The 21,424-nt window shown below is 40.4% G+C and overlaps 1 protein-coding gene across 8 annotated transcripts in view; it reads right to left on the minus strand.

Moving 5' to 3' along the window:
* Positions 1–21,424, minus strand: part of TGFBR3 (transforming growth factor beta receptor 3) — a 185,598-nt gene that overhangs the window by 74,392 nt on the left and 89,782 nt on the right. The gene's annotated exons all lie outside the window — the stretch shown is intronic.

Genomic DNA, 21,424 nt, shown 5'->3' on the forward strand with positions numbered 1-21,424 from the left:
AGGCTGCAGAGGTTATCTAGCAAGAGGCCTGAACCTGCTGATACTGATGGGACTGAAGTCACACCTGGAAAATACAAAACAAACAAACAAACAAAAACAAAATTACACACAAGAGGAACAAGTCCAGTAACACAAGAAGATACCATTACACCAGCCCTGACCTTTCTAAAAAAGGGATTCAACAGAAATCTAGGCCTACAAAGGAATACATAAGAAGAAAATTAATAGAATTTCTGAAAGGACCATGTGGAAAAAGATATAGTAAACAAGACTTTACATTACAAAATAATGGGCTTTATAACCAAGCCCCTGTATTTCCCTAGACCTGCAGGGAACAAAGGAACAGAAAGAATCATCTATTATCAACAGGCTAGGAACACAGCCAGTGCTCTATTCTTTCTAGGGAGAATATCAATAGCAGTAGTGGTCCCACAAGACAATGAAAGGGAAGTTAGATGACCCACATGGTCACCAACAGGAGGGGAGGTGTTCCATTTAAAGACTAATAGGAGTGGAGTGCCCAAGAGACTATTTGTGTGATTCCCACTATGAAGAAGTTTGAGACTAGCCGGTATTCGGAATATCACAAAGAGCAATCAAATCAGTTACACTGTGGCAATAAAGGCTCATTTTTTTAGAATGGCTCTTAGTACAGTATATCTAACTAAGGTTCTGTATGGGTAGGGTTCTCCCAGCCAACAGACCTTGCTCTACCACTATATCCCACAAACGTTTGCCACACAGGTCATCAGCTTCTTCCGTTTCTCCCCAAGCCAGCAATGCCCACAGGTCACTGATCAATCTGTAGTGCCTTCTGCTGTCTCTAGAGCAACAGGATGTGCTGCAGAGACAAAGACCTTCTGCTACTAGGGAAGCTGACTGGGGGAGCACAATATATTCATCTTGTTTGGAGAGTGAAGATCTCCACCCAATGACTGAGGAGATGAAATCCTCCCCAGACCTTTGATCACACTGAAATTCAAAGGGCAAGATGAGAGATGCAAGCGTATCCAGCAACTCTGTCTGCAGGAGACAAAGAAAAGGATGAACCTTGCTGTAGGCATTGAGTGGAGAGGATGAGAGCAGCCAAAAGGGAACACCCAGGTAAGAATTTGTTATTTAGGGTTAAACCAAACATAACATAAGAACGGCTATACTGGATTAGACCAAAGGTCCATCTAGCCCAGTATCCTGTCTTCTGACAGTGACCAATGCCAGGTGCCGCAGAGGGAATGAATAGAACAGAAAATGACCAAGTGATCCATTCCCTGTCAAGGGGTTTGGAGTGCGGGAGGGGACATGGGCTCTGGCTGGGGGTGTGGGCTTTGGGGTAGGGCTGGGGATGAGCGGTGCGGGGGGGTGCTCTGGCCTGGGACCGAGGGGTTTGGGGTTCAGGAGGGAGCTGGGGCAGGGGGTTGTAGTGTAGGATGCGGGCTCCAGGCTCCAGGAGGGAGTTTGAGTGCGGGAGGGGGCTCAGGGCTGGGACAGGGGGTTGGAGTGCGGGAGGGAGTGTGGGCTCCGGGAGGGAGTTTGGGTACTGGAGGGTGCTAAGGGCTGGGGCAGTAGATTGGGGTATGGGCAGAGGTTCACGGTGCAGGCTCCACGCGATGCTTTCCTCAGGCAGCTCCTGGTAGTGACTGGCAGCTCCCTCTGGCTCTGAGGCAAAGGAGCCAGGGGACTCTGTGTGCTGCCTGATCCCACAGGCGCCGCTGCCATGGTTCCCAGCCAATGGGAGATGCGGAGTCAGTGTTTGGAGCAGGGGCAGCATGCAGTGACACTGTGGCCGCTCCTGAGCCTCAGAACCAAACATACTGGCCGCTTCCGAGAGCCACACGGAGCCAGGACAAGCAGGGAGCGTGCCTTAGCCCCACTGCACCACTGACTGGACTTTTAGTGGCCCAGAGCCACCAGGGTCCCTTTTTGACTGGGTGTTCTGGTCAAAACCCAGATGCCTGGCAACCCTATTCTTGGTGCCGTTTCCACCCATCAATAACAGCTGATTCTTTCTGGACTCTGTTGACTCTAATATACCCCTTTCCTACCAAGTAGAGTAGTAAATCTTAATTATAAGTCCTCTGTGACTTTTTAAAAATTTAAGAGAACACCTCAAAAAACCCTCTATATAGAAAAATTAATTAGACACTTGATGCACAAGATTAGAAAATAATATTAATTTATTAGTTCATACTGTCCTTTTTAAAAAAAAAAGTACTCCCAGCTGATTTTAATAGGGAGTTCTGATTAGAATTCATAACACAGTATATATACCCCGTTGAATGCAAAATACTTGACTGTGAAATGTCTTTCTACTGCAGAGAATAAGTAAGAATTCATACTATTTAGAACTTCTGGGATTTGTTGTTGTTTTGTTTTTTAAACCACAGAAGTCAAGGAACCATAAAACTGCTATGACAAAAGAAGCATTTGTCAAGTTTTACTAACAGACCCAGCAAATTCCATCTCTGCAGCACTTGGTAAGGGTCCACTGGATAATAAGAAAATGAAGCTACATCATTATCTATATTTAAACTGATCTCAAACAACCGTGTTCAAAACTAACAACTAGAGTCCACATAATGAAGTACAAAGTTTGACTGTCTGAAGATTTTTGCTTGTCAGCAAAGTTGTGAGAGACAAAAAAGAACCACATTGCTGAGGCTGGACAGTCAGACGAACTACCCTGACTGGATGTGCCATAAGAATTCTTGGTTATTATTCCAGTAGGTTTTGGTTGTTATTTCACTCTGTTTTTTTAAATCATCATTGCTGCATCTGGCTTTCCCCACCACAGGCTTCAGCACTTGGGGCCACCTGCCATACAGATACAACACTGCCCTCTTTGCAACTGTCGTGTGGCTCCTGACTGGGCTAACAGGATGGGGAAGAACTACATTGTATGTTGCAGTCTGGAATGTGGGAAGAAGGAAAAGTGCATGCTGGTTCTTGGGAAAAGTTACAGAAAGTTAGAACTGAAAAGGAATTTTTCACAAGTAAAATCTGACTTTTTCTGAAAATTCTTTCACACACACAAAACCAACACACTTTTGCACTGTTATCCTCTCCAAATAAAAACAAACAAAATTTATCTGAACTTGTTCTGGAAGCCTCTTAGACCCAGACTCAATGGAAATAAAATGCTAAGAAAGCGTACATTTTTTTGAAGACTCTGTGATGATGTTCCACCAGAGTGGATGGAATTCTCAGGCCATCGGGACCCACCTAAGTCAGTGAGTCTCCATTAGCCCCTTATTGCCCACCTCCATTCCTGTCATTTGCTATTTTTTTGCTAATGGGTCTGTCAGGTTTTAAAAACAGAATTAATAATCTAGGTACCAGCACAACGCGATTTCTACAATATCTTTAATTTAGCTCTTGATCCACAGTCAGGTGTAGTTTCCTCCTATTTTTCTTTTGGGGCACACTGAGCAAATAACTTTTCCACTTGCCTCTCTTCTGTAACACTGTTGACATCATCACCATCTTCCCCATCCCTCTGGTTTGCAGTGTGGCAGCCATTTTTGATCATGTCACTTCCCTCTTCAAATCCCTCCACTGGCTCCTAAAGTGCTACTGCATCAAGTGTAAGCTATGTCAGCACATTCAAGTCTGTGTGAAAACTCTGCCTCTCTCTGCTTATCTGGCTTTGTCAAGCTTCTTGCCACTTTGGTTCTGCCAACTGTTCCCAACCTCTTCTGCTTGTCCATCAGCTTCCCGCACAACTGCCTCCTTGACAACATTCCTTTTGTATGGCACCACCTCCCTGAGCTCATTCGCGTATATCTAAGTCCCTCTTCACAAACCACTTCTGCCATGGTGCTAACAATGAATCTAGCATACACGTATAAAAAGAACCGTATTTGTTCCCCTTCCCCTAAACTCCGAGTGCCTATTTGTTCTTTGACTGTGAGCTCCTCAAGGCAGGGACTTCCCCCTCTTCAAAGTTTGGAAAGTGTCTAGCATACTGTAAGTACTACATAAACAAATTAATAAAAGGGTATTTGACCATTTCAAACCGTTAAGCCAGAATGTATTTAAGGAAAATGTTAGTAGAAGAGACAAGTTAAATACAAAGTTTTTCCTTTTTGTTCTCTTTTTGTATTTTGTCAGACTGAATGCTTATTATTATTAAATATTTATATTATGTAGTGCCAAGAGGCCCCAATAAGAATCGCAGCCCCACCATGTTAGGTTCTGTACAAACAGCTATGAAGACACAATGTCAAAACCTGGCTCCGTTGAAGTTCACAGTGAAAGACCCATGGGGCCAGAATTTCACCCATGATTTACCTGAAAGCATTAGGAAAGTTACTTTATTTTACATGATGCCTTATGAAGTGATACTCCCCCATCCATCCTTCTAAATTTAATTTAAACTATTTATGTGTTACATTTTTGTTGCATTCAGCATCATAATATCTTAGCCAACAGCTATTAAACAGTCATCCTCCATTTTAGATGGCACTTGTAATTCTGCCTGAGCACTTGAGTCAGACAGTATCAACATAAAATAAAAAGTGAATAATTAAATGAGAGCAAGAGCTATTAGGTCATCTAGTTCATCTACCAATCAGCTACAACATAGTTTCTAGGAATGTCTGCATCCATGTCCTCATCAGTATAATAACTGCATTGTCGTCGCTTCCTCACCCGGTTTTGCAGGTACTGCACATAGTGCTGGATAATGCGCGAGGTATTTACAATGGTCAAAACTGCAGCGGAGATCTGAGTGGATTCCATGGTTGCCATGCTATGGTACCTTAATGGGTAATCCTGGAAAAAGGGCGCGAAATGAGCTGTTTGGTTCAAGATGGCCGATGAAAGGCAGTAAATGGTTGTCTTCTGTTGCTTTCATGGAGTCGGGATGCTCATTAGAGCTGCAAGAGCGGGACAGCAGAGTTTGCGGCGGTAGCTGTGAGGCTCTGTTCACGACGGTCCAAAAACAGCAGGGAATTGTTGCCTTCTGTAGCTTCTATGGGAGCCCAGGACAGACAACATGGAAAAAATGGCGGAAGCTGTACAGCTCTGTTCATGGTAGCCAAAAAAAGGTGGGAAATGGTTAGATGAAAGAGTAGATAGACAGACGAGAGGACATGAGAGGTGGAGTCATAGTACCAGGAGACAGGCGGTGCACCTTGCTGCACTGTCTGCTGGTAGTATGGCATCTGCCGTAGCTTTCACGGAGGGAGGAACGAGTGACGGCACACACCCAAAAACACCCGTAAGAATGTTTTTGCCCCATCGGGCACTGGGAGCTTAACCTCCAATTCCAATGGGCAACAGAGACCATGGGAACCGTGGGATAACTACCACAGTGCACCGCTCTGACATTCGATGCTAGCCTCAGTACTGTGGACACATTCCACCGAATTCACACGCTTTAGTGACGGGATTCAACACCGAATGTATAAAATCGCTTCCGAAAATTTGAATAAAATACGTTTGAATTAATTTCATACTATAGATGTACCCGTAGCCTCCTTTGGGTCACACTCACTCCCCCAAGTAATAAATTTCTAGGCACTAAAATAATATTTTAGCTCATTCATGGACAAAATTTAACTTTAGGGCTATGCCAAAAAGCATGTACTCAAAAATGATGGCAAATTCATTAAAAAAAAAAATCATTCTTGCTTTGTCAATTGTTCCAACAACAAAATATATAGTTGCAGAAGGGAAATGATAAATACAAATGTCTAGTTGTCAGGTCAGTTAGAATAATCATTTAATATATGCTGTAAAAAGCTTTAAAACTATTAAATATGAGTTGAAAAAGATAGATGTGTCCTATATAAAACATGTTATCAAACTAAAAGCAAGTATTACCTAGCAAACAATATTTGTGTGGGTGCTTATGCATGTAACCACTGTCTATACAGTTTGTAAAAAGCTCTTTTAAGGCCTCTATCAAACATATACAATAACTACAAGGTTAAGACAGCTGCAAAGGTTTCTGTTTCCCGGGAGATGATAGTTTCATGGAAGGCTGAATATCACCACAGCAACCAAACTACAAAAACAGTCCATGGGCTCCTGCCCCATTACTCTGGTAAAGCAATCTGTACTACGTGAAAGGCTAGGGCACAAATGTTGAAAAATGATCAAAGTAAACACCGCTGTTAAAGTACCATTTTGTTTTGCTGACTTCAATGCATCAAGTCACAGACTCAGTTTTGTTATGAAAGATGAAAGTCAAGTGCCAGGGATTTGTAAAGTTGAATTAACTACTCTAGTGTGAAGGTCTTGCAATAAATTCATAGCACATTTTCCAAAACAACCATTACAAATTTGTGCTAATAGACCAGGGCAAAAATATGCTATTATATCAAGTTACACTCCCCATACTAAGACAGCTGTTCAGTAAAGCAGAAGAGAAAAAGGAGATTAAACCCAAGAGTGTACATCACACCACTTCAAGTCACAAAAACTGAACAAGGTACACTCCAGGAGGACTTAGGTGAACGTAATTACTCAGCTTTGAGTATAAAATTAATCCTTTTCCCTCTGACCAAATACAAATAGGATCTAAACTACATTTAGAATAGATATATGGAAGCATACCGCTTTTCTTCAGTTCAGTCTATAAATACTTTGAATTCTGTTCAGTCAATATTCATAATTAATAATTATCCATAGGATACAAATTATTTTGATAATACATACTAGTGAACAGAATTAGTGTGATGAGAAGATCAGCCTATCTTAACATTCCACTAAGTCCTAATATCCAGTATAAGAGATTCAGAAATTCTACAGGAATTCATTTGATGAAACATAATGCCAATGCACCAGCTACAATGGAGTTCCACTCAGGATGAATTACATCTATTGAGTGAATGATTTAAAAAACAAGGGATGTAGGATTATGTCATTTCTAGGGAAGTATTTGCTTTTTCAGTTGTTTGGGTTTTTTGTCCGCAGGAGACAAGTTATCTTAACTTTTCCTCCAAAAATAAAGAGAAAATATTCTTCAGGCAGGGACTGTAAATCCAAAATGGCAGCCACATATTTTATCCAGATTTTCATCTTATTTTTGTAAGATTTACTTTACTCTCTTAAAAACATTTTGGGCATTACAGATATGAAATGAATAGGTTGTGTAGCAGAGTGCTGGTGCAAAAGCACCTAATTAGCTCCCAGCCAGCTCCAATCAGGGGGAACAGATTGAGGCTGATAAAAGGACTGATGCCAGCCTGAGGATTGGCAACACCCGATGGCCTGACAAGTCAAGGGCTATAAAGGATGGGAGAGGGCCAGAAGGCAGGGGGCAGCCAGGGACAAGTCAGCCTGAGAGGGAACTGGAGGCCTCCTAGCTGAAGGCTGACTCTGCCTGTAAAGGAGGTGGATAATCCTGTACAACTTGTATATAGACAGTCACTAGTGGTGGGACAACTTTAAGTAAATAAAGACATGGGTGTTGCACAACCCTGAAGCCTCTCTGAGCCTTATTGGAGGGCAACAAGCAGGACCCCAAGAAGAGGGGTGGGTCGTGGACCCTGTTACAGTTGCAATTTTCAGTTTTAGGGAGCCAATAGGTTCTGAGAAACGGAGAATGTGCCAAACTTTCAAAGAGGAAAAGTTCTGCACATGGTAATTACACTCACTAAGAGAGGTGAAAACATTATCTTGTATCTGCTCACATAAAACAAGCAATTGCATGTGCAAGTATCCATCTGTATATGAAATCCCGTTCCACGGTTTCTGGTTTTCAAGTATACTTACCTGATCTTACAAATACAACTTAAGCATAATTTTTTCAAAATTTGGCCCAGAAAGTGAGACAGGAGCATGTCTGTGTACATGCAAGTCTGCAACAGAGATGACTCAATAAGACATATATGCCTGCACCCTAAGAGAAATTCTGCCTAGAAACTTCACAAAACTCTTCAAAATTTGTCATCAACTTTGAGAAAGAGAATACCGATTAACAAAAGCTTTTGTTAAAACTTCCATAATGAAGCAAAAGGAATATTTGTAGAGATCTTCCTGCTTTCTCACTTGAAACAGTCATCTAAAATACATTCTTCAGCTAGTGTGGCGAAGCATCCAGTGGTTTTTATTTTTATTATACCGCTAGTTTCTGATTCAGTTAAAAATGTTAAGTAGGAAATCAATATGCACATATGTTAAGACTCATTCTTCTGAAACTCAGCTGTGTCCTTTAGCTACTACTTGGAATTGGGGGTGGCACTAGACACCGCAAAGCAACACGCAGCTGACAGCCATGCTGTTACAGTGAAATCTTAAGTTAACAAAACTAGCAGTGGTCACTTGAATAGAGTAAATGTCATTAGCAAAGCCCTGATGTTCTTTCAGAACCTACAGAAAGAGGCTCAGATGGACCAAACAGCAGCTTTCAGGTTGTTTCACTCCAAGCATAACCCCACTGAAACCATAGGAGTTAAGCCAGGAATTACTTTGGTCCTATATGTTTTACCTAAGAAAAACTAATACTATTGCATAACTCGCTGACCCTTACAACCTGCCACCCCAACAGGAGAACCAGCTTTCTTCAAAAAGGAGGTGAGAGCATAGCAGCTTCAGAGTCAGCAAGGGCTACATGGCTATGATCCAGGGCCCAGTGCATTCGTTCCTTTTGCCTTGCAGATTTCCCATTACGAGACACAGCCAGGAACCAGAAGCCTATAAGAGTCTGTTTTTATTTATTATTATTAATTTATTTATCCTATAATAGTGTCTAGAGGCTAAGGCCCCAGTGTATTAGACACTGTACAAACTTCGAGAGACAGTCCCTTCCCCAAAGAGCTTAGAAATCAGTGAGTCCAAATCCTATTCTTTTCATACTTGTTACAATCTATTTAAAATGTCTTCAGGGTATCCCTGTAATATAGTGTGTATCATGAACAAATCAGAGCGGGAATCCTGGCCACACTGAAGTGAATCACAAAACTCCCACTGATTTCAGCAGGTCCAGGATTTCATCACTGGTTTCAGTGCTATAGCTCTGTGAAACAAAGCAATGTACTGAAATACAAATACAATCTTTAAAGCGGATCTAAGGTCCATTCTGAAAACCAGACATAAAAGCTGACCTGATCCAACCACTGTTAGTACAGCAGCTTTACTTGTGAATCTCAAGGCCCGCTAAAGTATTGTGCATAAAATGAAAGCTCTGGAGTTTTCAGAATATCAAAATATTATCTGCAGCCCCTCTCTCTCTCCTCAAGCCACCTTAGGGTCTGTTATGTCTCTAGAACAGAGGTTCTCAAACTAGGGGGAAGGTCCTTCTGGGGAGGGGCGCAAAATGTATTTGAGAGGGTGCAAGCAGCTTTAGGGAAGAAAACTTACTGTGTACATTTTACCCACAGCAATGAATAACTAGCAAAACTGATTCCTCCAGACATGTCAGGTTCTCAGATGGCGCTGTGCATTTTGACAGATTTCTGTTAAACTTGCATTGAATTATACAAAGTCATTGCCCTCTATATATTAAACTGTTTGTTATGACATGGTGTACACATTTAATAGTAAGCATGGAACACAATCGCAGTTTCACTTTTGCTCTTATTACAACGGATCGGAAAAACAACAGGTAACATGCAACGGAACCCCCCCTCCCAACTCAAATGAAAAACAAAGCCAAAATGGATTCAAGGGAAGCACCACTGCCACATATCTGTATATGTACCTGTGTGGCGGGGGGCGGCGAGAGGCGAGGTAAATTACTACAGACACAAAGAAGGGGGGTGCAATCAAATACGTTTGAGAACCACTGCTCTAGAATTAAACACACTAAAGGTCAAATTCAGATCTGGTGTAAGAGGATGCACTTCCAATGAACTTGCATCCTCTTACACTGGGTCTCAATTTAGACACACCAGCCAGTGGAGCAAAAAAAGAGAACTGCTAGCAGCAGTTCAGTACTGGATCATGGAAAAATGGGTTTGGATATAGTAAGGAACATACACTATTATAGACGTAGTAACAACATGTACTGTATTAAAACTATTCTTCAATACCTGGCAACAGTAATACGTACAACTAATCTTTAACAGATGTTTTTAGTGTAGCAGAAAGACTTTCTCCTAAATAGTTTTAAAGTTACACAACAATATTGATAGGCTCTTACTGGAGCTAAAGTAGTTCAAATGCAACTTCAAAGGGCACCAAAGTTAGCAGAAGTGTGTCAGAAAGTTCCACGCACAAACTGGAATTAGGAAACATTCTCCATTTTACTTTATTACAAGTATGATCATTTCTGAACAGGACTTGTTCATATACATTTACTTTAGACAAAAACTGCTAAATCATTTCTCCGATTTCAAAGCATTTTTTTTTAACTACAGCTGCCAACTTGTTCAGATTACATTAAATGTAAATTATTTACACAAATATACAGAAAAATAGAATATACACATTAAAAGAAAGGTCTTTCGTAGTGCTTCTTATACTCCTGACACATATTACCTGTTGTGTCACTGGTAGGACAATTAGTAAGGGCTTCTCTACCTTAGAAAGTTGTACCACTTTAACTGTGCCAGTATAGCTTCCATACCCCAGTGTGGACACACAATTATACCAGTATTGATGTGCTCTATACAGTATATACAGAATGAGGAACAACTATAGTGATATAAGGGCTTGTCTACACTTGAAAGGTTACAGTGGCACAACTGAAGCTGCCACACTGCAGTGTCTACACTGAAGCGCTACATATGCTGACATGAGGCATTCTACCATCTGTGTAGGTAATCCACCTCCCTGGGAGGTGGTAGTGAGGTCAATGGAAAAATTCTTCCATTGACTTAGCACTATCTACACCAGGTGTTAGGTCGACATCATTACATCATTGAGGGTACTGCACATTTTTCACATCCCTGAGCGATGTAGCTGAGTTGACCTAATTGTTTAGTGTAGACCAGGCCTAAGTCACCTTTATATCAGTCTAACTTCATTCTAACACTAGGGCTTTAGCCATTATAATTATTTTGGTAAAAAGATCAAACCCTTAATCAAAACAGATATGCTGGTAAAACTTTTAAGTGTAGACCAGGCTTTAGAGTCTATGCTGCTCAGCTGCCCATGTTAACTTCCCCTACCTATTTGCTACCAAGTCCAACTTATCCTAGACATATGGAATTGTAGTTTTAATTTGTTCTTAATAATCAAAAATGTTAGTAAGGGTCAAGATATCTGAGGGAAGCAGAGGCAACTAGGGTCATTAGAGCTCAGTTGTGGGCAAGTGCAATGGGCAGATATTGAAGAAGCAAGAAGACTTCAGAGAGACAGCGATGAAGAAGCACCCCAGGAGACTACCATCTATGGGCAGTGACCTTCCTTTAAGTTTTTGTGGGTTTAGGGTTTTTAATTAAAAAAAAAGAATAATTTTCACAAAATCCAGAAAAAGCTAATAAAGTTCTATGTAGAATTCAACATTCTTTTTACCCAGCTCTAGAAAATCTAAACTTTAGCCAACTTTCTCTCCTTCTTTTATTTATCCTTTATATTTAGAGCAGGCTGCATATTTTAACAAACTGAACTGCCTATCACAATGCATTTGTGCTCCAAACAGCTATACTCTTCTTGGCCTCTAAATTAACAGTGAACAAAATATAGCAGAGCTTTGCTTTCTGTTTTCTTTTTTGCTCTGTTTTATTTAATGTAAATACTTTTTGAAAAAGAGAGTTTCAAAAAAACTGGCTACAACACAGTGTCGGCAGACCATGTGCAAACTTCCCCATGTAGTTCTGCCAACACAGTTTAATCCTCATCTGCTATTCTAGTTCTGGGCACCTACTAAGCAGAAGCTGCCACACTGTTGAGTCCTGACAAATTATATGGTGGTTTTGTAATATAGACAAATGCCCATGAGGCTGAGACCACCAAATTTATTTAATCTCTAATCTAAACCAGATATAAATGCAGGCTCCCAAAGATGAAACAAAACCATCTCTGCCATCTGTCCCTTCACGACACTGTTAGGCTTTCAATCAAAATGATCTAAAACACGGTATTGTCTTAACTCTGCATAGTGGAGTAGAGGTCAATACCATTCACATACTGTACAATGTATCCTAAGGCGAAAGTCCTTCTTTTACACATTTCATGGGGAAGTTTCTTGTTTATTTTAAATCTATTTAAGGGCATAGAACCCAATCCTGCAGCCCTTGTTCAAGGCAGCAGTCATGCTGACATCAATGAGACTACTCATAAAAGGAATCATATGGTGTTGGACTCATATGTTTTACTTTCCATAGCAATTCACTACAAGAGACGGTCTAATTAAAAAGTGTAACGTTTAGAATGACACTTATTACACTATTACGGCATTGTATTCTACTCTGTACATAGGGCCCATTGTGATAGGTGCCATACAAACACAAACCAAGAGACGGCTCCTGCTCCCAAGACATCACATCTGACAAAGACACACAAGAAACTTAACAAAATAAGACAAATGTGGGAAACAAAACACGTGATGGTAGGTTGTGGTATAAAGATTTTATTGTCACATTTGAGAACTCCTGAGTATAATGCATTCATAACTCTGCCCCTCAGATTTAGCAGCCATTCCATTGGTAGAAAGAATTTGCATAATCATATATATATTTATAGTACACACGCAAAAAACTATGTTAAAAGCACATTACTAAGGTTGCAAAATCAAGCACTCAAAAGTTAGGAAATGCCAGAAACAAGGTTGCAGGAAGGGGTGAGGGGTGTGGGCTCTGGGCAGCACCTATCTCAGGTAACTCCCGAGAAGCGGCCGGCATGGCCTTCTGGCTCCTAGGTGCAGGGGCAGCCATGGGGGCTCTGTGCACTGCCCTGGCCGGGAGGTACCACCCATACAGCTCCAATTGCCCATGGTTCCTGGCCAATGGGAGCTATGGAGCTGACACTCAGGCAGTGCATGGAGCCTCCAACGTGGCCTCTATGCCTAGGAACAGGAGGGACATACCAGGAGCTGCACAGAGCTCGGTAGGGAGTCTGCCAGCCCCACATCAACCGGCCTGTTCAGTGGTGCTGAGCTGAGCCCCAGGGTCCCTTTTTGACAGGGCATTCTGGTCGAAAACCAGATACATGGCAACCCTATTCCCCTCCCCTCTCCCCCGGTCTGATTCTTGTCCCCTTTGCATCAAAGTCAGGCTGCCACGTCCTCCATAATGACAGGGTACCAGCAAGGGGAGCACTGAGAGTGCAGGACAGAGTGTCTCTCTGCTCTCAGTTCCTGTGCCTCGCACAATACAGCAATTACAGGGAAAATCCTGCTCAGCCCCTGCAGTCCTGGGCTGGAACATTCTCAGGGCAGATAGAATCTGCAAAAATGTAGCTACCAAACTCTAATCCATCTCAACTGAGCATGCAAGAAATGAGATTTTTTTGAAGGTCTATAACTTAGCCAAATTTGTTTCATAGAACAGTAAAAGGCATAGCTCTGACCCAAAGGCATTTCCCCCCTACCCCTGCCACCTAATTTCTCATCCCTGCTCCAAAGGGAAGCACTAGAGTATCTCAAACAGTTATATTAATTGGTTTTAACATGGGCAAAACAACATATTTTCTCCCAATCTCATTCTCAGACACAGCTGAACCATTTGTGCTGAAAGTTTCCAAAACAATTCAGCCTGAGGCAAACACTCTGCATGCATAATTTCAGACTGAATGGTTAAAATTTGATAGTTATAAGAAACTGAAAGTTTCCAGCAAGCTTAAACATAAACATTGCTACCAGTTTTACCTATAATTCCCACCTCACACAAAGATTAGGTGCCATAACCTTCCCCTCACCCCTACTCAAAAGAGCACCACCTATCTGATTCTAACTCAATCCCTTACTATACAATTATTTCTATTAGGAATATATGGGATTTGAGAAAATCCATAAAACAAACATCAATTTGATCTCAAAATCCCAGGACTGCAAAATGACTCTAGAATTTGATTCTCTACAGCCACAATTAGGATTTTGTTTCCTACAGTGTGACAATATCATTGCTACAGCCGCATCTTATCTTTCAAAGATGTCATAAATCAACATAATATGGCAGATTAATAGATTTAGGTTTGGATATCTCCAACACACTACTCATTTAAATACCAGAAGTTGTGGGAATGATAATAATTAACTTGGGAAAATCCACAGAATTAAAGGCAGTGATGCCATTACAATAATAATAGTGAAGAAGGATGGTCATGTGACTAAGGCATTAGGCTGGGGTCAGATCTTGAATGAGGGTCTCTTACTTCTACTAGACTACAAATAGCGACTGCTGAGGAAGCAGTGCCATTAATGTCTGTGCACTTAGTGACTTCAACTTGCAAAGTAAGATCAGTGCATGCCATGGATTGTGAAATAAAGGTTATGTGTCAGCTATTATATCTCCTGGAATTTCTAAATTAGTGTTGCTTACTTGATTCCTATGTTTGTGACAAAGAATGTTGACACAACTAGGATTTCCTCCACGACTGAATTCCTAGTTCTTCAGACCAGAAAGATCTACACCTATCAAAGAAACACAGGTATTTTCCAGAAAACTTTAGAGAAAACAGCAGCACACAGTGGTGCCTATTTAGAAGTGAATGAGATATTACAAGCACTACAGCAGGGGTCAGAACCTTTGGCACACAGCTTGCCAGGGTAAGCCCCCTGGCAGGCCGGGCCGGTTTGTTTACCTGCCGCGTCCACAGGTTCGGCTGGTCATGGCTCCACTGGCCGCGGTTCACCATCCCAGGCCAATAGGGGCGGTGGGAAGCAGTGGCCAGCATGTCCCTCGGCCCGTGCCGCTTCCTGCAGCCCCCATTGGCCTGGAGCAGAGAACCAAAAGCTGCGGACATGGCAGGTAAACAAACTGGCCCAGCCTGCCAGGGTGCTTACCCTGGCGAGCCACATGCCAAAGGTGGCCAACCCCTGCACTAGAGGAACAATCATGGTCTCACACATGGTGTTTCATAGTCTGCTCTTTAAAGGGAAGGAACTCTTATTTTTAAATAAAAGATTAGAATTTTTACATTTTAGATGTGTAAAAACACAGAATTATTTCGGCCTTTCTATTTTTAAAAAATAAAAAGGTTACATTTACTGAAAAATCTAATCACCAAGTCTTAATTTCATTCAAATACATGTTACCCAATTTACAAATGTGATCATCCTTCCTCAATCCCACAATAAAATCCACGTGGCTAGAACCTCTCTCTTGTGTGGAGTTTCACTGACTACAGTGGGGCTCTGTATTAGCATGAGTCCAGATCTTCTGTTGCAGGACTGGGGCCTAAGTGAGCAGTTTCAGGAAATAAGATGAAAAGAGACCATCTAGTAGTTTAGGGCTCATTTTTATAAGTTTGTATTAAAAATGGGGTGGGGGAGCGGGGGAAGGGTTAACCAAACCGAATGTTTTATGAGTAAAAATAAATCAATGAAAGCAATTGTTAAATAAAAAGTGCTGAAAACCCAAGCACAAACACAGAACGATAAGTGCCAGAGAATGTTTCTGACTAGTCTTGTTTTGTTGTCCAAAGAAAACGAAGTACACAAAGGAAGCAAATAACAGGGGGAAAGTTTTAGGTCTTGTCTACATGGTACATTAGGCTACCCAGAGCAGTGTAAACTCTAGTGCACTCTAGTGCACACTAGCGTTTTCTGCACTAACTGACCTAACTAACTGACATTGCTGGTGTACATGAAAAGTTCCTAGTGATCATTAATGTAGTACTCTTTGAGAGGGGACTATATCAACAATTAAAATTTGTTTGATAACACAATTAAGGACTTTAACTTGTGTACCTATTCAAATATATTTATATGTATGACTTAAGAGATATGTGGAGCTCTGTTTTGTCAAGAATCTTTTATGAATAGGACTCAAAGTGTTTCTAATATGTATCTTTGCTTTAAAGCACAATTCCACTTAAGAAAAAGCTTTGTTACAGAAAACTTAAGGCTCAGTTTAATCCACAGACCCCACATACAACTCCAGATGGGTAGGAGAGAGGTGTGTCTCAGAGAGGCTCAGCATAAAATGTGGAATTCACATTTGTGCTAGGAAAAAAAACAACAACTCAGTTTCACATTTCAGAGCCAGGATAATGAATTAGTCCAAATACACTGTGTGTCCCCGAGTCCAAAACAAAACAAAAACAAACAAAAAAACCCTGAAAATTTATATAGGATCCTTTAGAGCAGTTGCTCTCAACCTTTCAAGACTACTGTACCCCTTTCAGGAGTCAGATTTGTCTTGCACAGCCCCAAGTTTCACCTCACTTAAAAGCTACTTGCTTACAAAATCAGAAATAAAAATGCAAAGGTGTCACAGCACACTATTACTGAAAAATGCTTACTTTCTCATTTTTACCATATAATTATAAAATAAATCAACTGGAATATAAATATTGTACTTATATTACAGTGTATAGTATATACAGCAGTATAAACAAGTCTGGTCTCTATGAAATTTTAGTTTGCACTGACTTCGCTAGTGCTTTTTAAGTAGACTGTTGTAAAACTAGGCAAATATTCAGATGAGCTGATGTACCCCTGGAAGACCTCTGTGTACCCCCAAAAGCAGCAAAGAATCCTGTGGCACCTTTTAGACTAACAGACGTTTTGGAGCATGAGCTTCCATGGGTGAATACCCACTTCGTCGGATGCATTTAGTGGAAATTTCCAGGGGCAGGTATATATATGCAAGCAAGCTAGAGATAAAAATTTCCACTACATGCATCCAACGAAGTGGGTATTCACCCACAAAAGCTCATGCTCCAAAACGTCTGTTAGTCTATACGGTGCCACAGGATTCTTTGCTGCTTTACAGATCCAGACTAACATGGCTACCCCTCTGATACTGTGTACCTCCAGGGGTACATGTACCCCTGGTTGAGAACCACTACTTTAGAGTACTACAAGCTTTAGGAAGGGGATGTGTGAAACTGTATTTACATCATCGTGGACATATACTGTATCAGCATGAGGAAAGAGGGGCGTGTATGTGTCTGTAAACTTACTTTCACATGGAGTTCAAACTGGATGTAGAGGAAACATCTTCATTAATGGGATTCCACATAACTTTATTCAACATAATTCTACTATCAGCACTGGGAAGATCCTCAGCTATCCAGATTATTTTTGTTTCAAATATTCAGTGTTTTCTTATTGTCATGATCAAAGTTTTCTTCCATGTACAAATAAAAATGGAATTGTTTAAAAGGAAAACAATAATTATAGGAATTATTTTAGTACTGTCAGGATATTAATTGCATTTGAATAAAACCAAGGAACCAGAGTAACTCAGCTCAGTGGGACTACTTCTGTGGGTAAAGCTACTTACAAGCATAAATGCTTCCAGGATCAGAATCTACAAAACAGTTCCTGGAAATATTCTTTTTCTATGAGAAGCTCATAAGTGTCTTAAGTATTTTCACAACAGTGATGCCATACTCTTTTGACCTGCATTGTCCAGCTTCTACTTGTTTACAAATTGATTTATAGCATCAAATACCAGCTCAACTTTGAACTACTATTTAATATTCCTGTGTTACTTCCTGTTTACATTATTTGTGTGCATAACCTCAGGTATATTCTGTGTGGCAAATTGTTCCTCCTGTAATTTCCTTCCTGTAACTATCACTCTGAAATACAAATAAATTGTTGTAGGAAGGGGAAGTCATAGATATCTATTCAGAGAAGAGTACTTTAAAAAAAAAAAAAAAAAAAAAGCAAGTCTCCTGTTCCCCCCAGTTTATTCATCTAATAATAGGTAACAAGAGACTGCTACACATATTCAAGAAAAAATAAATGTTAAGACATCCAGAAAAGGTTCTAACAAAAAGCAGTACAAATAGAGGCCCCATTAACTAACACAAGACAGCGAAGTCCCACTGAAGTCAAAAGTATTAAGCACATGTTTAAGTGCTTTCCTGAATCAGGGTCATCACCTCTGACTCTGCAATGCAATATGTTCACAATGGGTCAAGTTACCACGTGGGCCTCTAAATTGTATTTACATATTTTGTATGTGCACAACACACATCTGTGATGGCAAAACAGATAATGTTCAACTGCTTGACTGGAACATGCATGACTGAATTTTGCACATGTAAGCAGTTGCTTACATGAAATCTGTCAATGGAATTGTATAGGCCCCTTTGATAATTTGACACAGTATATTTCTGTTACTATAAAAAAAAACAAAATTTTCATCAAGATAACAAAAGGCCACATGTTAAAGATCTCTAATGGTTATGCACTCCAGCCTTTAGTAGAAACATAATTATAAAGACCATTGAAAGAAAAGTATGTGGAGGACATATCTACAATGAAAGAAGTCAGGAAGAATACAAGTCGAATCTGTAAAGCCACAGAATCAAGGTTATTTCCAGCAAGATAACATGTTTGATTATGAGAGTTCTTCCCCATTACTAAGGTTCTGGACCACCACCAAATTCGGCTCTCATTCTAGCACTGTTAACTGACACTCATGCTCATCACATATATGATAGATGGACCATGGCCATCAGAAAATATTTCTGTATTTTAAACTATAATGGCATGTAAACAGGAAACATGATTACTGTATTCTGGCAGTCTTCTAGGTAGCTGTTAAAAGGGACAGTGTCAATTTAAAATCTAGGCAGCTTCCAAAAACAAGTTAAAAGTATTTTCAGGTACTACACCTGACTCCGAGTCCCTGATCGGTATTAATCTTGCTGGCTCAAAGAGTCTCTATAGGCAGTAACTCTAAACAGATGATCTCTTATGACCCTGAGAAGTGCTGGATCAAGCACAAAAACAAGAGCTCGAAGAAATAATGAAACCTACCCAACTTGTCTATGATATAAAGGTGCACCTAAAGCTGCCATCACTTTCTTAATTGCTTTTCCAAAGACGAGGGAATTGAAGACAGGGCGGTAGTCGACATACTCCAGAGTGTATCATGAAGAGATCTTGTGAGGATGGGTCAGGGAGGACAAGGACTGGAACCACAGTTGAATTTCAGAGAACCCAAACCTAATGTATCTGTCTGAAATTGTGTGTGCCCGCATGCATGAGTGGAAAAGAAGGAAAAGACGCATCTTTCGACCATACATGCCTTTAAAAAAATAAATAAATAATATAAAAATAAATATCTTTGAGGGTCTGTGCCTCAGTGCCAGCAGCCCAGTTCTCTAAGAACCTTACAATAACAAATCAGTATCTGTGTGCACACAGTGCAAGAGAGCAAATGTCAGTAAAACAGATTTTCATTTCAAGCTCCCAATAGGTCATTTAAAATAACTGGGGGCGGGGGAGGAGTTACAAAAGTGACTCTGACATTTTCCTTTTAGCCCTTTTTCTTGTTTGCCTTGCCATTATTTCACCGCCAGTTCCAGGCATCTTTGTGAAACTGTATTTTCATGGTCACTTTAACAGGCATACAGCAACCATCTCATTTCTAAGAACAGAAAATACTTGGGGTTTTACATGGAACTTTCACCTCACGAAAATTCATTCCTGTTTCTGCTTCTGACAGACATCATGCTCTAAATAAAAGATTCTTCTGGCTGTCACACAACTTCCTCCTGAAGTTCTGGTGGGTAAAAGTTGAAAAAATTGCCAAAATACAGAGACCAGCAACTTTTGAGCTGACTTATATAACAATCTACAAAGACTTCAGTCCAGAGCAAACAAGATGAAAAGTCACATTCAACATGGCTGGATTTCTTTACTAGCATGAATACCTTAAATTGCTCACAGGAGGCATGTGTGTGTGTGTGTGTGTGTCCGCCCCCGTCCAGGTCTTTTGGGATATGGGAAAACACCATGCATCAACCAACGTAATTAAACTAATTGCACCTGTCTCATTATTAGTTGTGTAGGAGTCCCTGCTGTCAAAATGAGAACTGTTCATTCTAACATGTACAGCATCACATTTGAAAGTAATACTGAGTGACTTACCACAAGGACTTACCAGAGAGTATTTTAATATAAAAAAAATATACCACTTAATAATGGTCCCAGAACTGTGAAAGTGCCCTCTTCTGAAGCCCCTACTCACCAGAGTAGTCTCATGTAAGTCAAATAAAATACTCCAGCAAATATGGACAATAGAACCAGACCATTAAACAGGACAACCTGAGTATTTTGAATATTTCTAGTGGGACTGCTATCAGTCAGAAGCAGACTTGAAGGTCTGTGTTCTGGGTTCTTGTAAAGCTTCTAAGACCACTGACCTGGCTATCCCCAATTTCAGAGGAAGCCAGTCAGTTTGACAAAGGCTCATCAGGTCTAGGAGGGCTGTAAAAATGGCTGGCCTTATCTTCACTGAGTCTGTACTTGAGAAGTTCCAGAGCAGAGTGAGAAGTTTAGAACAACCCAAGGTAATATTACTGAGCGTCTATTAAAAGGAGGCTGGTAAATCAGGGCAGTGGTGTTTTTTAAACAAATGTTTAGAGGATGAAGTAAATGTATAAATCAACTCTACACATAACACCAGATTAGAAGGGATCGTGAACAGAGAAAAGGACAGAGATAAATTGCAAAAGGATCTTGAGAGCATGGAGAAAGAGATAATTATTAACAAGTTGAGATTTAATTCTGATAAATGCAAAGCAATATGCTTAGGGGGAAAATAATAACGAGAAAATACCAGCGAAGAGACCAATGGTTAGAATGTAGTAATGTAGAGAAGGATATATGGGGTGAACTGTAATACTGAACTGGTCCAATTAAGTGTGATAATGTTAAAAAAAAAAAAAAAAAAAGAGCTCATGCAATATAGCAAATACCCAGATCACTCAACCCTCGTAACTAAACCTCTTGATTAACAAATCTGAATTCCTTCTCCTCCTCCCAACACCTCATCAAGAGCTGTACAGACATAGTAACCCTGGGTGAGAACATTCTCAGCCCAAATCACAGCCCCTGTACAACAGGTCAGTCTCTTTTCAGTGCACTGTGTGTGTGAACTCTTTATCTGAAGGTTGTGGTTGGTCCCAAAGACCTTTGGATACTCAGGGTCAACAGGATGCCCGAACAGGGATGAATTATTACACTGAATATAGAATTAGTAAGGCCACATTAGTGTCCTTTGTACAGAATGAAGCATGTTTTTAAAATAAATGATACACAAAAATAAAAACACTGATGAAGTGGAGGGGAAACCCAAAGGGGTTCAGGAATCATGAGGGAATTACAAAATATGATTTATGCAGAGAGAGTAAAGAAATTTAACATGTACAGCATAGAGGAATGAAAAAAGCAGGTGTAACTCCAAACACTTGAGAGTTCTGAGATTTAAAGGGAGAACAGTTGTAAAGCTTAAAGAAGTGTCATGAAAATAAAACCAGAAAATTTAAAATAGAAAGCATTTTTAACTAAAGTTTAAGTCCTTGATTCTGCAGAGACTTACACACGCTGAGTAGTAGCACTGTATAAGCCTTATGCACATGTGTACATTTTTTGCAAGAATAGGATGTAATAGAAAGACAAAGTATT

This window comes from Chelonoidis abingdonii, chromosome 7 (assembly GCF_003597395.2).
Source record: "Chelonoidis abingdonii isolate Lonesome George chromosome 7, CheloAbing_2.0, whole genome shotgun sequence".
NCBI lineage: Eukaryota > Metazoa > Chordata > Testudines > Testudinidae > Chelonoidis > Chelonoidis abingdonii.